Source organism: Schistocerca serialis, chromosome 4 (genome assembly GCF_023864345.2).
Source record: "Schistocerca serialis cubense isolate TAMUIC-IGC-003099 chromosome 4, iqSchSeri2.2, whole genome shotgun sequence".
Classification (NCBI taxonomy): domain Eukaryota; kingdom Metazoa; phylum Arthropoda; class Insecta; order Orthoptera; family Acrididae; genus Schistocerca; species Schistocerca serialis.
This window is the reverse complement of record NC_064641.1, coordinates 384,383,553-384,391,321: the sequence shown is the minus strand read 5'-3', so window position 1 is coordinate 384,391,321 and position 7,769 is coordinate 384,383,553.

Here is a 7,769-nt window from a genome sequence, read left to right as displayed (position 1 = left end):
GCTCTTAACGTATGCATTTTAGGACCAATGTTTGGTTTCTTTCGTGTTTTGGTCCATACTGCCAGCTCTAGCAATTTCCTTCGCTGCAACCCAAGAAACAACATCAGTTCATGTATTCTACTGTCAGAGATATCAGAACGATTTTTGCTTATGCTTATGACTTTCGACTCGGTCCTTTACAGACCAGGGCCCCTTACATCAAATTGATACAGTTAACATTCTCCATTACTCCTGATAGTTTGTAACATCATCAGGGGACCACCCTGTACAAATTTTTATTCGATAGAGGTTCCAAATGTGAACTGCCCTTTACGTTGGATAACGATCGTGTAATGCTTTTAGACTACCAGGTCGAGGGGGACGAAGTCTTTGGGAACTGTTGCTTCCTGGAAGTATACTTAGAGAGTTAAATGTATGCCTGCAGGAATAGTAAAGACAGAAAATTCGATAGCTATGCCTGAGTTTGATATAAAAGCCACAATTAAAGACTTGTTACATGAGGAAGAGCCAGTAAACATTCCAGCTGATCTATATCCCGTTGTAACAGTAGTAGTAGGTGGTATGGAGAATGAGTTATTGGTAGACAGTTGTTCAGAGGTTTTGGCGATTTTACAAGAATTTTTTACAGACTTTCCAAGCAAAATAGACATGGAAGTATTGGTGGTCTCTAATGTTAAAAGCTTAAGTCTACAGGGAAGGTGTTCAAAAAAAAATATGGCATGACGCAACACTGCCTGTGAAATTTAAGTATCTCGTCTAGATCACATGTTTTTGATCATTCTGAACCCATTTAACATGGTTATGGATGCAGCTTTCTTGACTTTGTATTACTGGACGTAAATTGTGAATTGTGTTGCATAAAAACTATGTCAAAAGAAAGGCAATGGGGGTACTGTTTCTTCTGCAGAAGGAACCAGTTATAGGAACCTCTGAAATTTGGAGTAGGGACCAAAGCAATAACGAAAGACTTGTATGAAATATAAGTTTATATGATTTTAGAGTTCAAACGATAGCGTGAAATGGAGGTAAGAACTATCATACAGAAAGAGAACCAGGAACAGATGTGTGAAATGAATTGATGATGATGGAAACAGCGTTTTCTTAGTGGAAAAGTGTAGGAGATTTCTCATACTCTGGAGAACTGTGTGCATCTAAACTGAACAGAACAATTCTCCCCTTCCATGCTCTGTTCTCTCCATCTCTGGTAGGTGTGAGAGAAATTTTTATGAAGTAATTAGTTAGGAAGCTACTGAAATGTCAATGGAATATGAGAGATTGCAGGGCACTCTCACTTGTGATTTGGTGTAGGGAATATGATCTACGGCGATTTGATTTCATACATTGTGATGAAATGGTTGGCAGCAGTTTATGGTCTTGTTTGCGTGCTCTAGGGAAAGAAATACAGTACGCTTTAGCTACGTTCAAAGGAACAGGGTGCCGACTTAAACGACTGCAGTAAAAGCACGGCATTGGTGGGGCGACAAAGCGCGTTTTTTTCTGGAGAACGGTGAGGAGAAATTTCCAGAAGGGCCATGCCACAGTCGCATTGTGCAGAAACACATTAAGCCTTGGCGCCAGACATCTAGGTATACGGCCTAGCGCCGAAAAGTAGCCGACAGCGCATTGTAGGCCTTGTTAGCCAGCAAGCTGCCAAAAGAAATGTAAACGTTCTGCAAATGTCCGTGGGACAGGAAAACTGGCGCCCTGACGTGCAGACCCTGTTTCAAAACATGTTTTGTCAATGCGAATTTATGGCTGTTCTTTGCAAACTTTGAAATGGGCGCAACAGGGGAGATAACAAGCTATTTATGGAGGGCTGTGCTTCCACCCTGTATTGTGTTAGCAAAAGACATGGCAAACGTGTGGGAAAGAGGCTGCGAAGCTGCGTTTTTTTCCGTGTTCTGCCAATTAACTTTAAGTCTCTGATTGATCAAATCGGTTAGCAGTGCAAAGACCATTCACTGAGCTTAGAATGCCGGGCTCCAGCTCGTGATTGGCTTGTGCGAAATTGGGGGAAGTCAAAAAAGGGAAATGAGGTTTTGGAACCGACCTGAAGAGGCAACACAGAGAAAGGGAGATCAGCACTCTGGTACAAGTCTCTTGTGCTGGCGCTTATAACAACCCTACCACAACAAAGGTCAAAATTTTGATAACGATTGTGGTGTTGCTCACGCTGCTAAATACTGCATTTTCGGGCAACAACAGTCATATTATGTGGCAGGTGTCATTAGAGCACAGTTAATAAAGTCATTTCATGTAATAATCAAAAAACCAGGCACTCATCTTTTTGTGTTTCCCACGCTGGTCTCGTCGTAAAATCATGGTTCAATCGTTGAAAATCTAGGTGGTTATGATTCCAAGCTCGGATGCAAAGAGGCCTAGGTTTTATTCTGCTATATTCAAAAGTTATGTAGATGCGCTTCACAAACCATCCTTGAAGATTACACTTTTGCTGGACAATGGTGATGTAAAAAAATAATCAGCACTCCAAAATTAAGTTACTCTTCCTTTTAATTGCTTTTATTGCAATATCAAGTGACACACTTCCATCACTTCACAATACAAAACATACTTGAAAACATCTTCCTCACAGTCACTGTTAAAGTTCACATTTTATAAGCTGCCTACGTTAAGCGTCTTTCCAACTTGACGTCCAAGACTTAACTTTCTCAAGGTCCGACTCTCTAACAAGTTAACAACCAACTAATAATCGCTTACGCGCCCAAAAATCAGAGTTACAAGTACGTCAAATAGTGACGAAAGAAAGAATACACATAAGAATAATGTCATTGCAATATAAACATATCGACGTATCACAAATGAAATCAAATCTGAATGTTGTCTCAGAAATATGTCAACTACTTTGCAGGAACACAGTAGAATATTACTGGTATCGAGAGGTTCAGGTGAGGTACCATAATAGTTACGTAATTCAAGTACCATTACACGCTTTGCTAGTAAAGAACGGTGAAACTTGTGTCCTTTGCTAGTATACAACTTGCCTGTGCTATTCACCTTCTGAACCGTTTTTTTTTTTTTTTTTTTTTCTCGTATGGTAGAATATAGATGCTTGGTGGAGGCGTAGTTTGATGCCATAACCTGGATTCATGTGTTTGAAGTGAGATAGAGCGAGTAGTCTTCTGGTTAGTGTCGTGTGGCGATACCCAGCAGATCACTTTGTCCACCATAGATCCCATTTTAGTAAGGCTCTTGTTAAATAAATATTTTTTGTATGATGTTTCTTTAATAATTTTGTTGTATTGTCTTATGAGTTCAAATGTGTGTGAAATCTTATGGGACTTAACTACTAAGGTCATCAGTCCCTAAGCTTACGCACTACTTAACTTAAATTACCCTAAGGACAAACACACACACCCATCCCTGAGGGAGGACTCGAACCTCTGCCGGGACCAGCCGCACAATCCATGACTGCAGCGCCTAGACCGCTCGGCTAATCCCGCGCGGCTGTATTGTCTTATTTAAAATCAATAAATCGATTGTGAATTAGACTACAACTTCTCCCTGAGTTCTGATTAACAGTTTCTTCGCATTTTTATGGCAGTCTAGATCAGAAACATAAGGAGTAGCTTTTTCATTTGGCGTCCACTGCGTGGATCTTTTACTTCATTAACCGTAATCTTCTTTCATTTGGCGAACCGCTGCCAGGATCTCGGTCCTTGGCACTTCTGTGATGCTGTCAGTTTGCGTATTTGCCGATCAGTTGCGCATTGTTAAGAAAAATATGATACATTAGTATGCTGTAGATATTTAATGCTCTGATTATGTTGTTTATGTGTTTACTTGTTTTATTATAGTGCATTTGTGTCAGCGACTTCTGTCTCATTTTTTCGACCGACTTTCCGTCGTTGCTAACGGCGTTGTCGTATTATTTTTGTGGTGTTTACTATTGTATTTGGTCGTTTTTTCTGAATCTAAGGGACTACTGTCATTGTATTATACTGCGTATATCTTGTGAGTTAGATAATAGGTTGTCCACGTGTTGCACAGATAAGTGAAGTTGTTGTTAACAGAGAATCTGAATGATAACGAGAAGCAGGGCTAGACAAGTAGACTGTGAGCGGGAAAATAAAGCATAGGTCACGGAGGAATAGCGCAATGAAACGGTTGAGGCACAGTTTGAACGTAGGGAGGCGTTGCTGTTGAACGGAATTAGCAACAACGAGGGTCGCACAACAGGGAAATCAAGGAGACGAAAGCGATATGTCTTTTCTTGAGGGGACAGACAATGTCAGATCGCGTGTGGTAGAAGATGTTAGCGTACCACAACATATCGAGGCAGATGTGATTGTTAGAAATCTGGACAGGGAAGACAGGGAGGTATCAGAACGCAATGATGTGGACACAACACCAGAGAATTCCTGTATGAGTTCTAGTGATCACGATACGGTGGGAAGCGAAGAGGACTTCAATCTAGTGGCATTTTTAATGGGAATGGAGAAGAAACTTGATAGTCTAAAAGGAATGGAGGAGAAAATTAACGAGACGAGGACGGACATAAAAAATATCGATGCTCAGGTAAATCAGATGCGAGGGGAACGCAAGTCATGGGCAAATAAACTCCAGGAAGACCTACGGAAAGTAAACAACAAGCCAATTAAAGATTTAAAGATTGCACATCATGCTAAGAAGACGGCAGAGTGTGCCAAGACAGTTGCAAGTTTCGCAAGGCGGGAAGCAACTGAAGCATCGAAGGCGATTAAACGGATAGGGTTGTAAGGACGAGAGGCGATGATCAATTTGAACAAGAAGGTCGAAAGCGTAGAAAAGCGACAAAATGACGCAGAGCAGCGCATCGACACAAAAATACGTGAAGCCACTGATGTTCATGCGACAGCGGCAACGGACAAATAAGAATCTGAGCTGCGCAAATTAGGGACAGGTTCGGAGGTAACAACTGCAAATCCAGTAAGCGAGACCGAAGAGGTCCGTACTCTCCTTTCGTTCAAAGCGCAACAGGAAGCCATCAACACGCGCATAGAGAAGAAATTGGAGGAGGCGCTAAGGAAACAAATTCAAATGCGGCCAAGCGCGAACGCAACAGCACCTGAAATAAATTCAGTCGGGACGGATAACTGTATACCGTTAGCGGCAAGCAGAGGATATGGTGAGACGAAACCGAGAAGAGAACAAATGAGGGTACGTCGAACGAGGGCAACCAAAGGTCAGATATTTTCCGAAGGACAGACGTTGTTGATGAAACGCCATTTGATTTTCAACACTTACTACAAGTCCGAAAATTCGAAATTTTCCGAGATGAGGGTAATTTTACTCATCCACGGACTTGGATATCACAATCTGACATTTCTTTACCACCAAATTGGCAATTAAAATACAAGCTGGGCTTTATTTGCGGACACTTGCAAGGGTCAGTTGCGGAGAAAATGCGCGGAATATCGGCAACGTGTAGAAGTTACCAGGAGTTCAAGGACAGCTTCCTAAATATCTACTGGTCCAAGGAGACGCAAGAGCGCGTAAAATACGAGATGATTGTTGGGAAAGATTTCGAGAGTTCAGGCTACAAAAGCCCTGTCAAGTTCCTCGATGCAATGATTGACAGGAATCAACACCTTGACGTACCATGCTCTACCGGTGAAATCATTCGTCACTGTTACACCAAACTTCCGTCAGCATATCAACAAATACTAGCTGGCAGGTGTAATGTGGAGCTCAGTACTTACCGTAACACACTTTAAGAATTAAAGTACGCATTCCGAGCAGAGAGCATCAAAGAACACAGACGAAAGTCTGACAGATACGTCGCAGACCATATGTCGCGTCCACAATATTACCATTTCAATAACTGGAACGGAAATGCACGGAATGGAGCGCCTTACGGAAACCATTCATGGTCGGGAAATTTCGAAGTTGAACAACGAAGAGACTGGAATGGGAACCGCAATAACTATGTACTGCGGAACAGAGGCGGGAATGGAAGGAGGAATGAAGGCTACGGACCACAAAGCAATGGGTGGCGAAGCCATGACTCCAGTTTCAATGACAATAGAAGATGGGCGCAATTGAACAACGGAGGAAACGGAAACAGAGCTCAGATCGAGGAAATTGAAATTCGGGGGCCGAACCCAGGTCGAAGTGCGCAAGGAAATGACAACCAAGGTCAGTGACTAGTTAAGAATGGAGAAGAGGCACAAAATGCATCTGCAACTAAATTCGGACCCAGCCTCATCAATGTTATTAGATACGACGATATTGAAGAAACGTTGCTGGAAGAAAGAGCGGAGTTCACTGAAAATGACGTGCATCCAATTGTTATGGTAACCATAGGAGGGAAGGAAGTTAGAGCAATCCTGGATAGTGGTAGTGAGATTTCGGCCGTTGCGGAAGAGACTTATAGACTGGGCGGAACTATCGGTAAGGAAACTAAGAATAAAAGGAGCAATAGTGGAGAAGGTAACTGAAGTAAACATGCAGACAACACTAGAGTTTCTTTGTCAAGGTCACCTGCTGGTGGGAAACTTCCTGATCGTCCCAAAACTGACAACTGAGTTGATTATCGGAACCGATTTTCTGCGCGAGTATCATGCAAAACTGGATCTAGGACGTGGTACAGTGACATTAAATAAGGATAAAAACATCATGCTTCGTTTCATTGATCGGGCAATACGAGCGCAAGTCCCGACGAGGTGCCATAAGATCTGCACAGGTTCAGATGACTGGCATTTAGTGAAGGCGAAAACAGTGCCGAGAGATGATAGGAATTACCGCTATGACCGATACGACACCGATACATGCGATACAAGAGAGAGTTTGTGGTACTGACAATATTACCGAAGAGGAGAGGGTTCGTGCTACTGAACAACATGGAAGTGTTCCGACCTAAAACAGGAGTGATCAATAATTTCCAGTATGTATTCTGTGTCAAAGAACATCAGTAGTTCTTCGTCCCACCTTATCCCATTCCAGTCGGATACAGAGAGAGAGTCCGAACAGAAGTATGGAGGATGCTGCAAGAAGAAATCATTGAAACCGGCGTGTCCACATACAATAACCCATTGCGAGTAGATGAAAATCAAATTGGATCGATACATCTGGTGCTTGATTCGAGGCAGATCAACACGATAATCTTGCCGGAAACAGACCATCCGGAGAAGCTGGAAGATCTCTTGCAAAGATTTCATGGTGTCAAAGTGTTTTCGTCCATTGACCTCCATTCAAGTTTCTGGCAAATTGAGTTACACCCTTCGTGTCGTCAATACACGGCTTTCCTAGTTGAAGGACACTGTTGTCAGTTCCAGTGGTTGCCCTTTGGCCTCAATATATCGTCCGCAGCATTTATCAGAGGGTTGAACGGAATTTTGTCGGAGAGTCTGAAGAACGACATCACGTCCTACGTTGATGATATCCTCGTCGTAAAGCCCTCCTGGGACGAACACAACAAGGTCCTTAGCGAACTACTAGGAACACTAAGGCAACATGGTGTCACAATTAATTTAGAAAAATCATGTTTGGGAACTAGGAAGGTGGATTTTCTTGGGCACGTAATTTCAGCAGAAGGAGTTGCACCTAATCCGGAAAAACTCGCAGTTATAGCACAGTTCCCGAGACCACGGACCGGGAAGGACCTCAGAGGGTTCCTGGGCCTCGTAAATATTTATAAGAAATTCATTAGAACGGAAGAGAATGGTGCACCAAGGCTTTGTGCCTTAACAGGAAAGAAGACACCGTGGCTATGGGACTAGGCAGCAGATCATGAATTCAATTCGCTAAAAAAGGCTCTTGTGGAGGCACCT